Below are 16,589 nucleotides of genomic sequence, written 5' to 3' on the forward strand. Positions count from 1 at the left end.
GGAGGGAGGGAGGGAGGGAGGGAGGAAGGAAGGAAGGAAGGAATGAACGAACGAACGAACGAACGAAGGAACAAAGGAAGGGAAAGGAGAGAGATAGAGTAACACAGCTTATTGCCTTGATTCTGAAGCTCAATCCATACTTAAAAGAGCAGAGAAATGATGGTAATATGAATACAAATTTAAGGATCCTCCACTGCTCCTAAGCATTGCTAGTTTGTAATTGTTTAGTGATGCCTATGCATCTCGTAAAAAGGATAAACGGATTGACTGTTCAATATGAGCACAGACTCCCTCCACTCCAGCTGTCTGCTCTCCTCAGATATATCTACCACATATGGACCTGCATAAAGACACCCATCTGCCTAATCTAGCAGGAAAAACAAAAACAAACAAACAAACAAAAAAGGAATGTATAAGAATTTTCCAGACAGTAACCAGTACATACCAAGGAATTTCTACCTCAAATGTCTCTGACACTTTGTCCATGTAAGTATGCTATAGATTAAGAGACGTTCCTCAAGAAGGAAGGCACACAGGTTTAAAATCTGCTCTGGACAGAAGAAGTTTTTGAGGACAACTTTTTTAGGGAAACTAACACACTGTAAATTAGCATCAATTTCCATATGTATTGAAACCTTTTATACAGTAGAGCACATGCTACAGCCCCTTGTTAAAGGGGCAGTTACAATCTCTTAGAATCATAACATCATTGAGTATCCCAAGTTGGACCCACGTGGATCCTCAAGTCCAGCTCCTGGCTCCAGACAGGACCACCCAAAACCCAGACCCTGCGTCTGACAGCACTGCCCAAACACTTGAACTTTGGCAGGCTCAGTGCCATGACTACCCTCCCAGCACCTGACCACCCTCCCAGTGACGAACCTTCTCCTAACACCCAGCCTGACCCTCTCCTGTCCCAGTTCCATGCTTTTCCCTCATGTCCTAATCTTTTGACCAGATCCATCAAGAAAAGAGCAATTTTGGTCATTGCAGTCATGCAGTAAAGTGGAAGCTACAGGTTGCCCAAGTCCAGCTTTCTGTTGCCATACTAGATGAGACCCACCAGTAGATACATCTAGTGCAAAACTTCAGGCACTCCACAGTTTTAACATTTCAAAGCTAAAAGATTTATTTACATGACTGTCTGTGTGATGCTGTTTGCAAGATGAGGAAATTTCTTCATCTATTTACCATAAATACTGGATCACCACATCCCTTCTGTGTGCAAAGCCATCTAAGATTTTCTCACTTCTTTTAAGCCTAGTAGAACTGACAGGGGTTTCCTGAAGCAGTAAATCATGGGATAACATTAAGAGTAGAAATTGTTAACTTCATTACATCTGAGTTAAATCTTTATCACAGGCCAAATTAGATCGTTTCATTGAGTAAAACAAAAAGGACTAGTTTACATTCCTTTCCCTGTTAGAGTTAGGCTTGTCATTCCTGGACATGGCTTGGCTGGCATCCTGGAGTGGTTGGCTTGTGTTCAGGGCCTCACTCAATAGCTCCTCCAGACAGTTAGTTGGAAGTCTATGTGGCATTTTGTGGATGGAAATAAATAATTAAATAAATAAATAGATAATCAAGAAAATTCTATATCAAAAAGACATGTTCACAAGTGGGTGACATACACTTGAATAATTTTGAAACTGATGAGAAACATGAAGTATTGTTTACAAAGAGGAGGCACGGAGCGCGATAACAGATCTAGCTGAGTTTTCTATGTTGGTGTTTCACAGTGACTATTTAGTCTGTTCTCAGCTTCAATGTGAGGCCGTTACCCTGCTCTTCCAAACCTCTCTTTAGGTGCTATGTATGGCAAGACCAGGACATACAGCATACAGCTCACAGGGCTGAGGAAAACACAACTATGGCTTTGCTCCTTAGTAACTCCCTTCTCACAAAGGCACAGACTCATCCTGTATAACTGCAGGAGTTTAAACAAGAATCTCCATTTAGAGCATCGTCTCCTCATGCTCTCAATGAGAAAAAGAACATCACCTGCACAACATGTGTAGGTCCATTTATTTCTCTTGAGGATGGTTGTCTCATTTAAGTGCTTCAAGTGCAACAGGTGGAACTGAGGCCCTAATGCTCCTTCCTGCACAAGTATCCTCCACAGGGCCACTGGGCACTTCTGTGATGCAAACAGTCATAAGTAGCCATTAATAATTTATCTCTCCGGTGTATTACATGTTTGTATAGCCCAGCCCCTGCCCCGTAATCCATGCTAATAGTCAGCACTTCCATGCATTTCCAGAGACCTGGGGTGGCTCTGTGTAGGCAGGGGTAGCTACAGGAGGAGTAAGTTTCAGTGTCTGGAGCCACCCAGTGGGCATCGCAAGTCCTAGCCTCTCGTTTTTAAAATCCAGTTTGAAAAGCACGTCACCTTCCGTGTATTGTTTTTTTAAACCACTGCAGTATGTGAATTCTCGGGAAAAAAATAATGCAAATCTCAGCTGGTGGTCGGCAGAAGACAAAGACTGAATGTGTTATCAGGAGTCCTGACTTATAAGAAAGGGACAGCTATTAGCAGTTTTATTGAGAAGTTGCAATTGAAGAAAAAGGAAAAGCCCCAAGGAGGGTTTTTCAGCCACATTCAGCAGAGGACAATAGTCTGCTGGCATGTGTGTCACCTTCTCCCTATAGAAAAGTGTATGTTGGAAGAATGTTTGTAGCTCTCCAAGAATGTAATGCACAAGCAATATGGCCAGACTGACAATGAAGGACACTCAGATCAACATGTTACAAATGTGAAGCATGCTCATAGCCACGTATATGTATGGGCTTTTTAGGATGAAGTGATACGTGCCTCTGCACTGTAAGGCACTTGGGAATCATGTCCATGCACCAGATTGCTACAAGAACTCAAATTAGAAAACTGATTTGCTATGACAAATGTGCACAATGATAAAGAAATAGATGAAGTGCCTGAGAGAGAGTGAGGAAATAATAAGTGAAGAAAGTGTGAGCAATTAAAAAGCAAATGTACATGGATAAAAACAATGTCAAAGTCAGACTTGTATGGCATCTGCTGAGACCTGCTGCCGTAGGTGGGAAAGAACTTGACAAGGATGTTAAGTGTACTGCCAAACAGTAGGAAAAAAATATTTTGAAAAAATAACAACATAAAAATGTGTTCAAGGCCAGATAAAGCTTAGCTTTACAACTGACTCCTGTGTAATTGGCACTCTGAACTTCAATTTGAACAAATTAAATGTTGTAAAGTTTGGTCGTCAGGGTCAAGCAACTGGAGTGGCTTAATGACCTTAAAATGGCATTAATAGGATACAAAGAAAATGTGGAGTGAGAGGTGAAAGTCAATTTAAAAGACATTGGAGTCAGATTTGGACAATGTCTGTGTTTCTCCTTACAAGTCCTTCAGTTGCTGAAGACTGTCTGATACAAAAGGAGCCATAGCTGTGAGTCAGTGGAAGTCTACTGAAATGAGCCTAGCTGGATACTACTTATAGAAAAGAATCAGTGGACTAGGGTTTGGCATACCCCAGGGGTCACTGACGTGAGACTGCCTGGGGTAGAATAGCTATCTGCTCTGCCTCCTCCATAGCAGTCAGTCTGCATCAAGAGAGATGCACCTCAATACGGTAACAAAGTCCTGAAAAGATTGGTAAGACAATAAAAATACACTGAAAAAGATGAAGCTGAGTCTGAATAACTGCAGAGATGGTGAGACAGAAATTTAAAAAGACTGTGAAATATACTGTACATTGTAACTGATCTAGAAGTCCTGGCAGAACAATCCCATGTTCCCTTTGTCACAGGCCCAGCAAAAAGCATTCAGTCCTTCATATTAAAGATAGTTAAGTTATGCCTTCTCTGTACTAAAACATTTTTACTAATACAACTACATGAGAAAAGCTTCCCTTTGTGGATTTATTTTTACCAGCAAATTTATTTTTTACAAGCAAAAAGTACAGACCCTGAAAAGAAATGAGCTCTACAGGCAGAGGTTATTGTAACCTCATATAACCAGCTTGGTACTGGAAAACATATTGAAATTTGAAGTGTTTAAAAATAGTCACTAGTGTCAGTTGGATATCTGAAATGACCTTTAATTCTTCAGAATTCTTCAGGTTCTTCTCTTGTTTGACACGGACGTGATTCCCAAGACAAGACAAGAAATAGGTGTTTATTAACACAAGTGGATGGTACTGCTAGAGAAAGCATGAAAGAGCAGCCTTTAGCAAAACAGAGTGATTCACACTGTGACTGGACATGTGCTTACTGTTGACAGTAGCTGTGTCTCCTGATGGTCACACCTTTCTTAGGTCTCAAAGAAGCATGACCTCAAAGCAGAAAAGCAGTGTAGTATTTGGGTGGTGTGAAAAAATTATCAGGTGAAATCCTGCTTTAATTCTCTAATATAGAAATGACACAGCTATGCATGATCAAAATGTTCAGCAGCATCTGCTGGATGCAGGCTCTGCTGCTGATGAATTACAATATCCTCCAGGTAGCTCTAAACCTGGGTGTTGATGGCATTGCAGCTGCAGCAGGATGGAGCTCAGACTGGAGCAGCTCTGTAAATACTCACTTAGTTGACCCTGCACCCTTATGGCTGCTGTTGGTGCCTAAGCTAGCTCGGGTATCTCACCAGTACCTTGCATAGTGCTGGAACCAGTGCAGACTCTGATGCTGCAGCATGATTACATCCAAACCAGAAGGCTGTCTTCATCCCCCTGGTTGTGGCAGGTACCTGGCACAGGACAGGCACAAGCTGCAGCATGGTCTTCCTAGCCATTATGTGACCTTCTGTACACACACATCTGCCTAACCTGTGCTGGAGTCCTGGATGCTGCAGCAGTGATTCATCAGGACTCAAGCTATGCAGGCTCTAGGTGGGTAGAGCACATCCATCTGTGCTGAGATTATGCTGCTGATGGTGCTGAAGGGTTGGTTTGAGGTGCCTCAGGCCTGTGGAGTGACACAGCTGAATAATTAAATAGGTAGCTTTTGTTGATAATTCCTGGGGGCGTTTTATTTTTTAATTCAGATGTCAAAGTCCAGTTCCCAAATGATTCATTTGTCTCTTTAATGTGCTGGCATTTTATTTATATATTTATTTTTAATGCTTACCCATTAGTATCTGGGCTTGTTTTATTTATGTCTGAAATAACTTCTTTTAGGCATTTTCGTGAAGGAGAAAAATCTGCAGCATACTAAATCCACGGTACTTTTGGACAGGATCACTGAAAATGGCAATGGCATTTCACAGTTCTTGTGGAACCAAAAGAAACATTGATTTTTGTGGCTTCATTTGCCCCTGCTCTCCCTTGTGTCCTCTTTCTCAGTCTATGCAGTGATCCAGGAATCCTACCTCACATTGGAAACAACACAGACAAGCCCATCACTCCACCAGGCACAGCACATAGTGGGAGATGTTCTTTGCTGGACAGACCTGATAATGTAAGCCAAAGGGGTTTGCAATCTCTAGAAAAGGAAGTGGGTTCCAAAGGCATGGACTATAGCAAAGGTTTTCTAATTTTGAGTGACCCCTCTGCAGATAGGAAGTCAAGTTCATAACTGACTGGTAGAATCAAATCTTAACATAGCTCTAATACAGGGAGAAATGCATGTTCTCTGCAAACAGATACTGGAGAGACAAGGCAAGTCCAGGACAGACCCTGTCGTCTGTGATGGTAGCCCAAAGAAAATGCTGTAAATGATGGAGTTACAGCTGGGTTATTTAAAGGATGTTTCCATCATGGGGTGCCCATCTGGGAAAAGGAACTTTTCTACAGAATCTAAACTGCTACAGAATAACAGATATTAGCAGTAAAGCTGGGTTACTGGTAATAGGTAAGATTTGAGTATATGTGTGTGGAGCATATAGCATGCTAGTCAAATAAGCGACAAGAGAAAGCAATTTTTAACTAAGCCTTTCAGGTCAGGAAACCAGAGAACCTGGGTCACCTCCAAATGCTGTTCCAGATGGCTTGCATGGGGCTAGCCATTGGTGTGGTGCTATGAGGACAACCAAGTCCGCTATTCAGAGGTTACACCCAGGAGCTGAAGACACCATTGCTGACTCAGGGGAGATGGTTCATATCTGTTACACTGACATTTCAGCTTTGCTGCTGCAGGATTTCCTGCTAAGACAAACAAAAATATATAAAACAAGGTAAAAATAAATTAAATTAAAATAAAATTAGAAAAATAAAGCCATCGAAGTAGCATTATGACTTTGGGGAAGGTCATATCAGCAGAAAACAGTAGACCATCCATTCCACCTGTGCCATGTTTGTGTTCCAAAACACACAACAGGAACTCCCACACCTTTGAGCCCTTATTATCCGATTGGGATCACTCTGAGGGGAGACCTGTGATGTCTATGAGTGGGTCACTGTGGGAACATGGTCATCTTCAGCTGTTTTCCTCATGCACAAAAACTACACTTTCATTTAGATATATTTTGTCACGTCTCTGCCAAAGTCTATGAGTACCCACTAAGTCAGTTGTAGCTTGTTATATGACATGTGTGATCACTGAAAATTCAGTTTTATGGCTATGGGTAACATTAAGTAGTCTTTCAGGCAGACAACAATGTCCAACACTCTTGTATCATCTTTCAGACAAGCAATTTGAGGACACCACCCTACAGATGAGAAAACCATGTAATTCTCTGCTCTTTGCCACGTACAACAGCTTGACAAATGCAGAGCATAAATCATCCTGAATCTGTACCATGTGCCACAGAACAATCACCCTGTTTCCTGTTGAGGTTGTCAGGAGAAGTTATGGTTGTGTAGTATCCAGTGTCGGGTAAGGCACCCCACTTATCCCGGACAGTGATGTCTGGAAATGGTATACGTTTTCTGAAAGGATACAATTTAAACAGGTTCCTGTAACCTGTAATAGCTTTTTTTTTTTTTTTTTTCCTAATCCTGGTACTATATTGCACCTATTGTACTTATTGTACTATATTGTACTATATAGACTGCAGACTAGACCAATGTCCACCCAAAAAGAGCTGCCTTAAATTCCCCATGCACAGAACAGGGTTTACTCTCATCACTGTCATTTTCTCAGCAGAAAAGACAGACATGAAATACAACCTGAAAGACATAAAACCATTATTGCAGTGGATACAAGAAAGAAAGATCAGAATTAAACTAAAAAATGAGAAATCCCTTCCTTTTACCCATTCCTTCCTTCCCTTTACCCATTTCTCACCTTTTCGCTCTCTTGGGGCTGGGAATATCATAGCTGATAAATGCTTTGATCTCTGCAAGCAAAGAGAAACATACAACTGAGCCACATCCCGATGCCTTGGCTCATGGTGTCCCAGGGATGAGGCAACTCTCTTGCCTGAAGTGCAGGTTACTACACACCTTTTTTTTTTTTTTTTTTTTTTTTGAAGACTGCTGTTGCACAGCATTTTGGGTCAGTCATTTCATTCATTAAACATTTCAGATAAGAAAGGAGTGCCGAATATCCACCTTTTCTCCTTCAAATACAAATGGAGGATGGTAATGTGCACGGTGGTTTCTGAGTAGTTAAATCACCTGCTTAAATATATAATGGGGCAAATAAAGACTTTTAACCCTAACGATGGTCCCTACAGGTGTCTCGTAGGTGCAGACAGTGCTTGAGCAGTACCCAGCAAACACCACTGGACCTCCTTTCACCACCAGGTTATTTTACGTGGTACACGGGAGGCTGTGGGGTTTTGCCAACTCAATCCTGAGTTCACTGGCCTTCTAGACTTGCCTCATTGCAATCAAGATTATACAGCTCTTCTACCAGATCAAAAACAACCTCATACAGGAATGGATGTGAAACAAAAAGCCTGAAGCAAAGCTCTGGTACTTATTTTGTCATCTGCAGTGTCTGTAGGGGGTGACTGCAAAATTATCTATCCTGGAATTGTCTTGTCTGATTATGAGCTGTGGTATTTAATCATTTCACAGCTTCATTAAATGGCTTGTCTTAGCAATTATTGCATCAGTACAGACTGCGAGGATCATACTGGCATCTTTAATAAGATGAGGAATGCATTGATACATTTCCATCCTAGCAGTCCCTGCTGAGCCACCTCATCTCCCAGAGGAGAAGACATTTGAAAAACCTAATGCAATGACCCAACATTTCTGAAAGGTGACGCTTTCTACATTCATCTTTGCTTTTAGTGCTGCTGAGCTGAAAAGGATTCAGTGCAATAAAAGAAACAAACAGTGAAAGGCTGTGTTGCATTAGAAAAGAGATGGATTCTGATTAGTAATCCCTGGCTGAATTGTTTGTCATTATATTGGATATATACCTAACCTAAATGAATATGCATAAGCAAGGCTGAGAATGAGTTATACTTGGGCTTTTTAGTCCTTTTTCTAAATACAAATGCTCTTAATTAAAATTTTGGTCATTAATGGATTCATAGATACTGTGGAGATCTTAAGCTATTTCATGCATGAAAATATTTACATATAGGCACAGGAATAAGAATATTGTAAGGAGATTCTTAGGCAATGTAGTAGTCAATAGGAAATCAATTTTGCCCCTATGTATTTGTGGCAAATTAACCCTTATGCAAATATATGCTGAGTGAATCTAGCATTTTTCATAAGGGAAGCTTTTTCTGCTAGTAGCTAGATGGTCTAACAGGCCATGGAACATGTTGGTTTTACCTACATTTTCAGTTTTCAGATTTACTGGCAAAAACTTCCTGCTGTTCCTCATACTGAGAATGATTTGTAGGGCTACAGATTTCAGAAGGAATTATAAAATCTGCATGTATTTTGGCCATGATCCAATTCTATGTAATTCTTTGAAGGATTTTATTCCCTTCACAGGAAAGCATCTTTGAAACAAATAATAGTGTTTTTTTTTTTTTTGTTTTGTTTTGTTTTTAATCTACTGTGGGAGGAATGCTAGCTGAGAAATAGCCCAGAGTATACAAAATGTGGTAATGTGTCTATTTGCCCCAGGGATACTGAGTCATGTTTTTTATGAGACCCTGCTGAAGGGTTTTGCATAATGAAAGTGCTGAAAATTCCATTTTCTCTCTCTCTTTTTTTTTTTTTTTTTTTTTTCCTGGAGAGCAAGAGCCATTTTTTGTTGGATGAAAATTTACCTTTAATAAATTACTGATAAACCTGTGCATGCAGACAAGAAAGCTTCCCAAGAACCAAGGTGAAGTGACAAAGCATCACCTTCACAAACACCAAAAGTGCTCCAGCAGCTCCCTTTGCTTTTGTTGTTGTTGTTGTGGTTTGTTTTGTTTTGTTTTTATCCTTAAGTAGCTGTTCTGTTGTTATCTGCACTGATGCTGATTTCTATAGTGGGTACTGCTTGTGAGATGTCTGAAACACAGCCCCAGGATCATGCGCTAGTTCTTCATTAGGAAATAAAACAGTAATTTTCACTCCCCTCTCCCCACCAGCCAGGATGTGAGAGGAAGGGAAGAAGAAGAAAGGCATTCCCTTTTGCTGCAGTTGGGTGGATTGGTTGATAAGGTGAATCATAAGGATTTATAGCTCTCAGGGTTATTAAATCTGTCCTGTCTTTAACAGCTCCCACGGCTCTCTCTCTTAACTGCACCTCATCTCCATATTTCTCATCCTGCCAAGCCTCTAGTTTCTGTTTCACTTTATTTTTCAGTTTGATAGCCTCCTCAACGCTGCAGTTCAAGGGGCTTATGGGAAGTAGATGTGTTTTAGCAGACTTCTCTCAGATTCTGTAGGGGTCATGGTGCTCCTCTTTCACCTGTAATCTCTGACCAGGAATGTGGCATTCATCTACAGTGAAACTGTCCCTTCCCAGCCGTCCCTTCCCATCCATGTCCCCTGTGCCCCATCCCACTCACCCTCCTCCCCAGGGCGCTGGCAGGGTTGACCTTACCTCCCTGGCACAGGGAGTGCTGGGGAGGTGAGTCCACACTGCACACCCCTGCCCACCCCCAGACCTCCAGAAGGAGTCAGAAAATGTCAAAATTAAACCTTATGTTGCAGCACACACTTCTCCAGCTCTTACTAATTCAGCTCTCTGCTCCCCTTTTTCCCTCATTTCCCTTTCTCCACAGAAAACTATTTTTTAATTAAGTGGGAGGGTAGGTTTTTCAGGAGAGAGAGAAATTCTTTGTTCTTCATGTCCCAAATTGATTAACATTTTTGTAGCTTCACTGTTTGCTTAGCTAAAAAGAAGGCTTAGTTTGACTGAGGAAAGAATAGCTTTTGCATTTAAATTTCCTCCTAACCAAAAGCTTCTAAGATACCATAATTATACTGGTAAAGATTCTGACACTTACTTGTCAGTCTTGAATTCATCTATCTAGGAGCATCCCCTGACATGTCCAGCAGAGAAAACAATTTATAAGTACAGTGAGTCATTTAAAAACTTTGCTAATTAATAATAATAATAAAGTTATATTCATCTAAACCTCACCTTGCACAGGGAAGCAAATTTTGGAAATGTGAATTCATCTCTTCAGCTAATTGTGAAGAAAGGGGTAGTTCAGGAACTGTGCAGCAGAGTGGTTAGACCACGGCAAGACCTGAAGATGAAAAGGTTAGAGAGCCTCTAGGATGGCCATGAAATTACCAAGTTCGTGACTTATGAAGGCAAGAGCACACTAAAATGAGTGGATTTGGGGTAGACAGTTTTCAGGAAGCTCAACAGAATGCATAACTGAAAGCTTTGATGGTTTGAGGGCTTTGTATGAGTTATTTAGAGTGAAAGACCACAAAAGCAAAAACTAGCCTAGAGAGAAGGTGCAGTAGGAGACTTGCTGTGCTAAATTATTGTTTCTTCATTGGCTTTAAGCAAAGAAGAGAGTTCACAGAAAATGAAAAATGGATCAGATTGCTAAGCATAACTTGAACAGAGTAGCACAAGCATATGAGTTCAAGATCAAAAAGGCAGAGGAATAATGTGTCCTGAAATATAATAGGAAGAGCAAATGTCATGCTCAATTTTGGCAAAGGGGCAGGGAAAAGGAGAGTGAAGGAATACCAGAGCAGGCAACTGAACTTCAGTCCTTAGAGAACAATTTGCTATGCAGAAGGACATATGGTGAATAATAAGGAACCTAAGTATAACAGAACAAGGCCTGTCTAGATACACAGGTTTCCTTGACAGGCAGCAAGCAGTCCTGATGGCTTTGGGTAGGTTGAGGTTGCCAATTACATTGACAATAAGGAGAATTTAATACTTCTGCAACCAAGCAACAGAAATATGGTTTGGATGAAACTTCTGCAAGGTAGATACAATACTGGCAGGAAAAACCACGGACTCAAAACAGAAAGAAGAGGTTTTATTGGATCTTTGTTGGGTCTGAAACTATTCAATCTTCTCGTTAACACCTTGAGGTATATGAGTTGAGGATATATTCATTAAACTGGAAGACAACATCAAACTTTATGGCATTCAGTGAGGAACGGCATGACAATAACAACTCAGATGGTTTTAAAAACACAGTGAAAGACAAACACAAAATTTTACTTTTAGGCATAGTCAACTGTGCAAAGACAGGCTGTGCTGTGGCTGTCAGCCCAGTTCTCTGCAAAGAATGTGGGAATTAAGGTGAATAAGAAGCTGGATGTGAGTCAAGGATTTTATGCTGTAAAGACACTCCGGCATGTAGGTAATAAGACAGAAAAGAAACCTCCTCTGCTTATCATTAATAAAGCCTCAGCTGGATTAACTTGTAAGTGGAGCGCTGTTCTGAAAGTACAACATGAACTGCCAGAAAATCAAGAGGAGAAAATGGAAGTGGTTGAGGTACATGGTCTGCCAGGAGAGACTGCTCGGTCTAACGCAGAGAGCAGGTCCCTACATACATCATAGGCTGTAGCAAAGGAAAGGAGAAGCGTGTTCTTTGTGTTTGTGTCAGAAAAGACAACGACTACAGCGATTAATGTTTCTGTGTAAATTCATATCAGAAATGCAACCAACAACAGGGATGGTGAAGCACTGGGGAGGCCATGGAGTCTCCATTATTCTGAGGTGCGGTCAGAGTTGCCATCATCAAGAGCAGGCGTTGAGGACTGTCCATACACTTTCTATCAGGCAACTGCAGCTGAATGCTTGTGTCCAGCCCCCACACAAACCTTGCTCCTGGCTGGTGATTACAGGATTTCACAACCTGCAAGCAATAACTAAACACTATTTAGGGAAAAGGAATCTGAACAGAGTTATGATAATATTTGCAAATAGCTTTAAAACAGCTATAGAGATGAAGTAAATAAATTCCAAAAAGAAGAGAAATTGGTTTAAAGTGCCAGAGGACTGGACAACAACAACAACAAAAGAATCTAACCTTTCCCTAGAGCAAGCACAGTGAAGCCACAGAGGAGTCTGCCAGGTGCCACAGGACAATCTCTGCTCCTGGGCAATTTTAGGAATGGGATTGGCAGAGGTTTGAAGGGATACTAGAGGTGAGGGGGAGAGCTGCAGTGTGTTCTGTGCTTCCACAATTCTCCCAGAGAGGGAAATGTTGAAAATACACAGAAACAAAACAGTGAAGTGAGAGAAGGAAATGCTTTGTGCTAGGAGCAAGTGACAGACTGTGGAATCGGAACCAGAAAATTAAATGTGGGGGCAGAGGAACCTTAATTTTTTACATTATAAACATGCAGCTTGTTGCACTTGTTGATTAACCACATGGAGTGTTATGCAAAATACAAGGCAAGGACTCCAAGGATTTTCAGAGCAAACTAGAGAAAATGTGTTGGCTTTTGCAGCAGGGGGTAAGGCCAGCTTTTTGCATTGCAGGTAAGGAAGAAACTTTCCTGTAGGCAAGTTGACCCTTACTTTTTGGTACATTTCCCTGAAATACCTTGAAACAGGCACTGCCAAGCACAGAACTGGATGAACTACCAGCCTGCCAGCTCTTTAGATAACTGCTTCAGTTCGTAATGGAATTTTCTTCCCATTTCCCCTCCTCTTGGTAACTGGTAAAATATTTCCATGTTGGAGTCACTCATTTCAGAGTGCTTATTTGAAGGCATAAATAAATCTGCTGGTTCGTATTGAGAGCTCCAGTTTTGTTCTCCAAATAATTTCACATGGTTTCATTAGCCAGAAATAGACTGCGAATTTTCATCCTTTGTCATTAGAGTTGGAATAGACATCTGTGAGGAGGAACAGAAGGCATAAATTTTAGACTCTGCAGACCTTAGAGGGCAGGATAATGAAAAGCTGAATCTATAAATGAAATTGTAGCATTAAGTGATGACTTGATTGGGTCAAAGCTTATAATTTCCATTTTACAGAAAATCCAAGATTTTGAAATTCCACCTTGTCTCAAATATAGATCAACAATAAACTTATCAATAATGTTATGAAGCAGGAATTCATAATACTAGAAACATCAATTTTGATAACATTGAATTGTTATGGACATTGTGACATTAACACTTTTATCTATTCACAGTTTAAATGATAAAGTAAAAAGCAGATGTTTTTGCATCACAGAAGGAAAATATTTCAATAATCTCCTGACAGATTATAATGAAATGGATAAATTCCCATAAACATTTTGCTTTTAATTAATTCAATGTTTCCCAAAGGAAAAATTCCTTTTTGGGAAATTGTCAGCCATATGCCATCATTTTCTAGTGTCCTTTAACCCTATAAACGTCAAACGTCAAAATGGCATACATGTATATGAAGAAAGAAAGGAATATAATGTATGGTCAGGCAGATATAATGCCATCTCCAGAGTGAAACAAAATAGGTGCTTAATATCACATACAAACTGCATAACTGCTCAGAAGCTATTTATCATGTATCTGCAAGGAAGATTAAACAGATATATTTTCTGCCCCAGCAGTTGCTCCATACAAATAATTATGAGCATTGTACTTCCCTTAGGTAGTCTCTTCATTTCATATCTCCCAGATTTCTGCCATTTCACAGAGTGTCGCCATGAGCATTTTGCAGTCCGTGCTATTGATACAGCATGTTAAACATCCAGGGCAGCAGGAAATTCACTAAGCTAGTTCCCTAACCTATATGGCATGGCTAGGAACTAATCTTGTCACAGGCAAATCACCGGTTCCCCTCCTTCAAACCCAGCCCACTCTCTGCTGCAGGTATGCCATGCAGAACATCCTTGCACCATGTAGAAGGGGAGCCAGCACACACAGGGGCTGTGCAGAATCAGCACCTGTAGAACAGCAGAGCCCTCTGCATGCTGCCATGGCAGCACTGAGCTGCTCTGTTTCCTCTCCATGTAGAGGTGGTGCCTTATAGCATGGAAGACGTGAAAATGTCCTCTTCATTCCTCCTCCTTGTTCCTGTAGTCATCCTGTCACTAAGGTGCCTTCTAGGTCCCCCAACACACCTTTGGCATGCCTGATTTTGTGCTCCCATGGCACTGTGGTCTCCTAGTGCATCCCAAGGCTTCCTGCCTCCAGAGGAGAAGCTCTCATCTGATATTTGCACAGCCTCAACATGTGCCCTGTGCTCTGACTTGTCCCAAAATCTGGTTCTGTTCAGTTACATGAGAACAGCTCTCCCCACTGTCAAGCCTGAGGCAAAGCAGTGTAAGAAAGCATGGTATCCCTGAACACCTTTTCCAGGAGTACAATTGGCTGCCATCCCCTTGAGGCCTTTATCTATCTCAGCATACTGGGCTTAGAATCACAGAATGGCTTGGGTTGGAAGGGACTTTAATGCTCATCTGGTCCAACCCCCTGCCATGGGCAGGGACACCTCCTACCAGACCAGGCTGCCCAAAGCCCCATCCAGCCTGGCTTTGAGCACTCCCAGTGATCAGGCATCACCCTTTAGTCTTCTGCTATCCATAGTGTTGTGCCTAAACACCTCACCCACATGAGATTTTCACTTTAAGTTCAGAAGAGCAAAATCCTGGAGCATTTCTTGCATGCAGAAAGGGCTTTTCTCACTCTAGCCCCTTCTGAGGATATGTGGAAAGGACAAGAAACAGTCCAACTGTGTATCTGCCTGCCCATATAAATGTAATTGTAACATCACTAACTGCTAGCTCATTACATTCCTTTATTTTGTTTTTGCTACGATCCCCTGACTGAAGCATCCAAAATGCAGAGTTAACTAAAACGATGGGTCTTCCATAAGACAGTTTCCATGAAACTGTGTCAGGATCCCAGCCCTAGCGAGTGAGCAGCTGCCTGCATCATTAGTAAGCATCCCTGGGCAGGCTCTGATGTACTGCAGAGATGCAATTCACCTCCCCATCACCCTCAGCCGAAGCTGAAAGGGAGGAGGCTGTATATTTCATTTATTTTTGAATGTGGGACACACAGGTCACCTATCGGTCAGTGTGGTGTGGGAACTGGCTACAGAAAGGCACAGAGCATCTAGGCTTGCCGAAATGCCCTGCTGCTCCAGCCCTGAGGAGAAGTGGTGTACTCTGCAGCCATCTATTGCTGCCTGTCAAAGGGCAGGGGTCACAGCAGTGTGGGTCTGCTACACCTGGCCCTGGATCAAGAGAGCGCTTCAAGTACATGTTTCTGCCAGAAGGACTTAGAGACAGGCTTAGGCATATGTAAAATGTGATTCTTAATCAAAGTGCTTTTGATTAACCAAGACAGAAACAAGGAGTCAGTAAATAAAGTCTGCTGAGTCAAGATCCCTCCCATAAGCTACCCAGAATGACACTGGATTTTTTCTTTCTTATAAATACTGTGACTAAACTTGAAATAAAAGTCTGGTGGAAATCAAGGTGCATAATATCAACAAGCATTATACTGAGGAGTGTTCAGCAGGTATCCGAGCTTATTTTAGTTCATTTCTGGAAACTCATTGCATTTAACATGTTCCTTTAAAGTTCCCATCATTAAACATTTCCTCCCATCCTTCAGGGATTCCCATGATCCCACTATGCAGTAGTGTAGGATTTCATGTCACCCCAGTATCTTTCTTCTTGCCATTTGAGGTTTTAGCTTGCGCTTTCTGCCTTGCTTTGTATCATTTTCAGTGTCCTGGGAGTTGATGCCTAGATGACTGTAACCACTGAAGGGTTAAAACACAGACTGCTAGCTCATAGGGATTTATCTGAAGGCTGGTTCTACATCTGGAACAGCTTCTTCCCTATTATGACATCTCCAGCTGGCAAGTTCAGTGTCATGTTTTGAACTATGTGACTACTTTTCGTCATAGCTACTGACAGCATCCTCCTTGTGAGAGGGAAAAATGCAGTCTGTCTGGCTGTTTTTATATGACAGAGATGTAGGAGACAGCTGGAAATGTGATGCAGAGATTGCTGTTTTCATTGCATTTTCCAGTAAAATGCAGCGTGTGAGAAGCCACCCTGGGTGTGGCTGTCCTGATGCCTCAGCTGGTGGAAACATCTCTTTAGGATTTGTTACTTGCAGAAACTATGAGGATGAGACACTACCTGGATCATAAAGAAGGCCTTCACCTGAACAGCAGGCTTAGGGTGATGGCTTGCAGCCATCTTCTTTTTTCTTCTAGTCATGCACAACGGCAGCTGGTATCTCACTAAGATTAGAGAAGATGCCGTGTGTTAATCAATTCATTCCAATTTTTGTATTTCCAGAATACCCACAAAGGAGTATTTTGGGGCAAGAAGTCTGGTGAATGTAACTAGCAGGAAAAAAAAAAAAAAAAAAAAAAAAAAAAAAAAA

The 16,589-nt window shown here is 41.5% G+C and overlaps 1 protein-coding gene and 1 long non-coding RNA gene across 2 annotated transcripts in view; one reads left to right on the forward strand and one right to left on the reverse strand.

Moving 5' to 3' along the window:
• PALM2AKAP2 (PALM2 and AKAP2 fusion) overlaps nucleotides 1-16,589 on the forward strand; it is a 209,446-nt gene that overhangs the window by 20,772 nt on the left and 172,085 nt on the right. The window lies entirely within an intron of this gene.
• LOC118155782 overlaps nucleotides 4,439-16,589 on the reverse strand; it is a 26,792-nt gene continuing 14,641 nt past the window's right edge. Inside the window, exons 2-3 of the long non-coding RNA XR_004746003.1 lie at nucleotides 7,675-7,680; nucleotides 4,439-4,450 (exon numbers count right to left, since the gene is read on the reverse strand). This is a non-coding gene — a long non-coding RNA (uncharacterized LOC118155782). The remainder of the gene's footprint in view (nucleotides 4,451-7,674; nucleotides 7,681-16,589) is intronic.

Source organism: Oxyura jamaicensis, chromosome Z (assembly GCF_011077185.1).
Source record: "Oxyura jamaicensis isolate SHBP4307 breed ruddy duck chromosome Z, BPBGC_Ojam_1.0, whole genome shotgun sequence".
Classification (NCBI taxonomy): Eukaryota; Metazoa; Chordata; class Aves; order Anseriformes; family Anatidae; genus Oxyura; species Oxyura jamaicensis.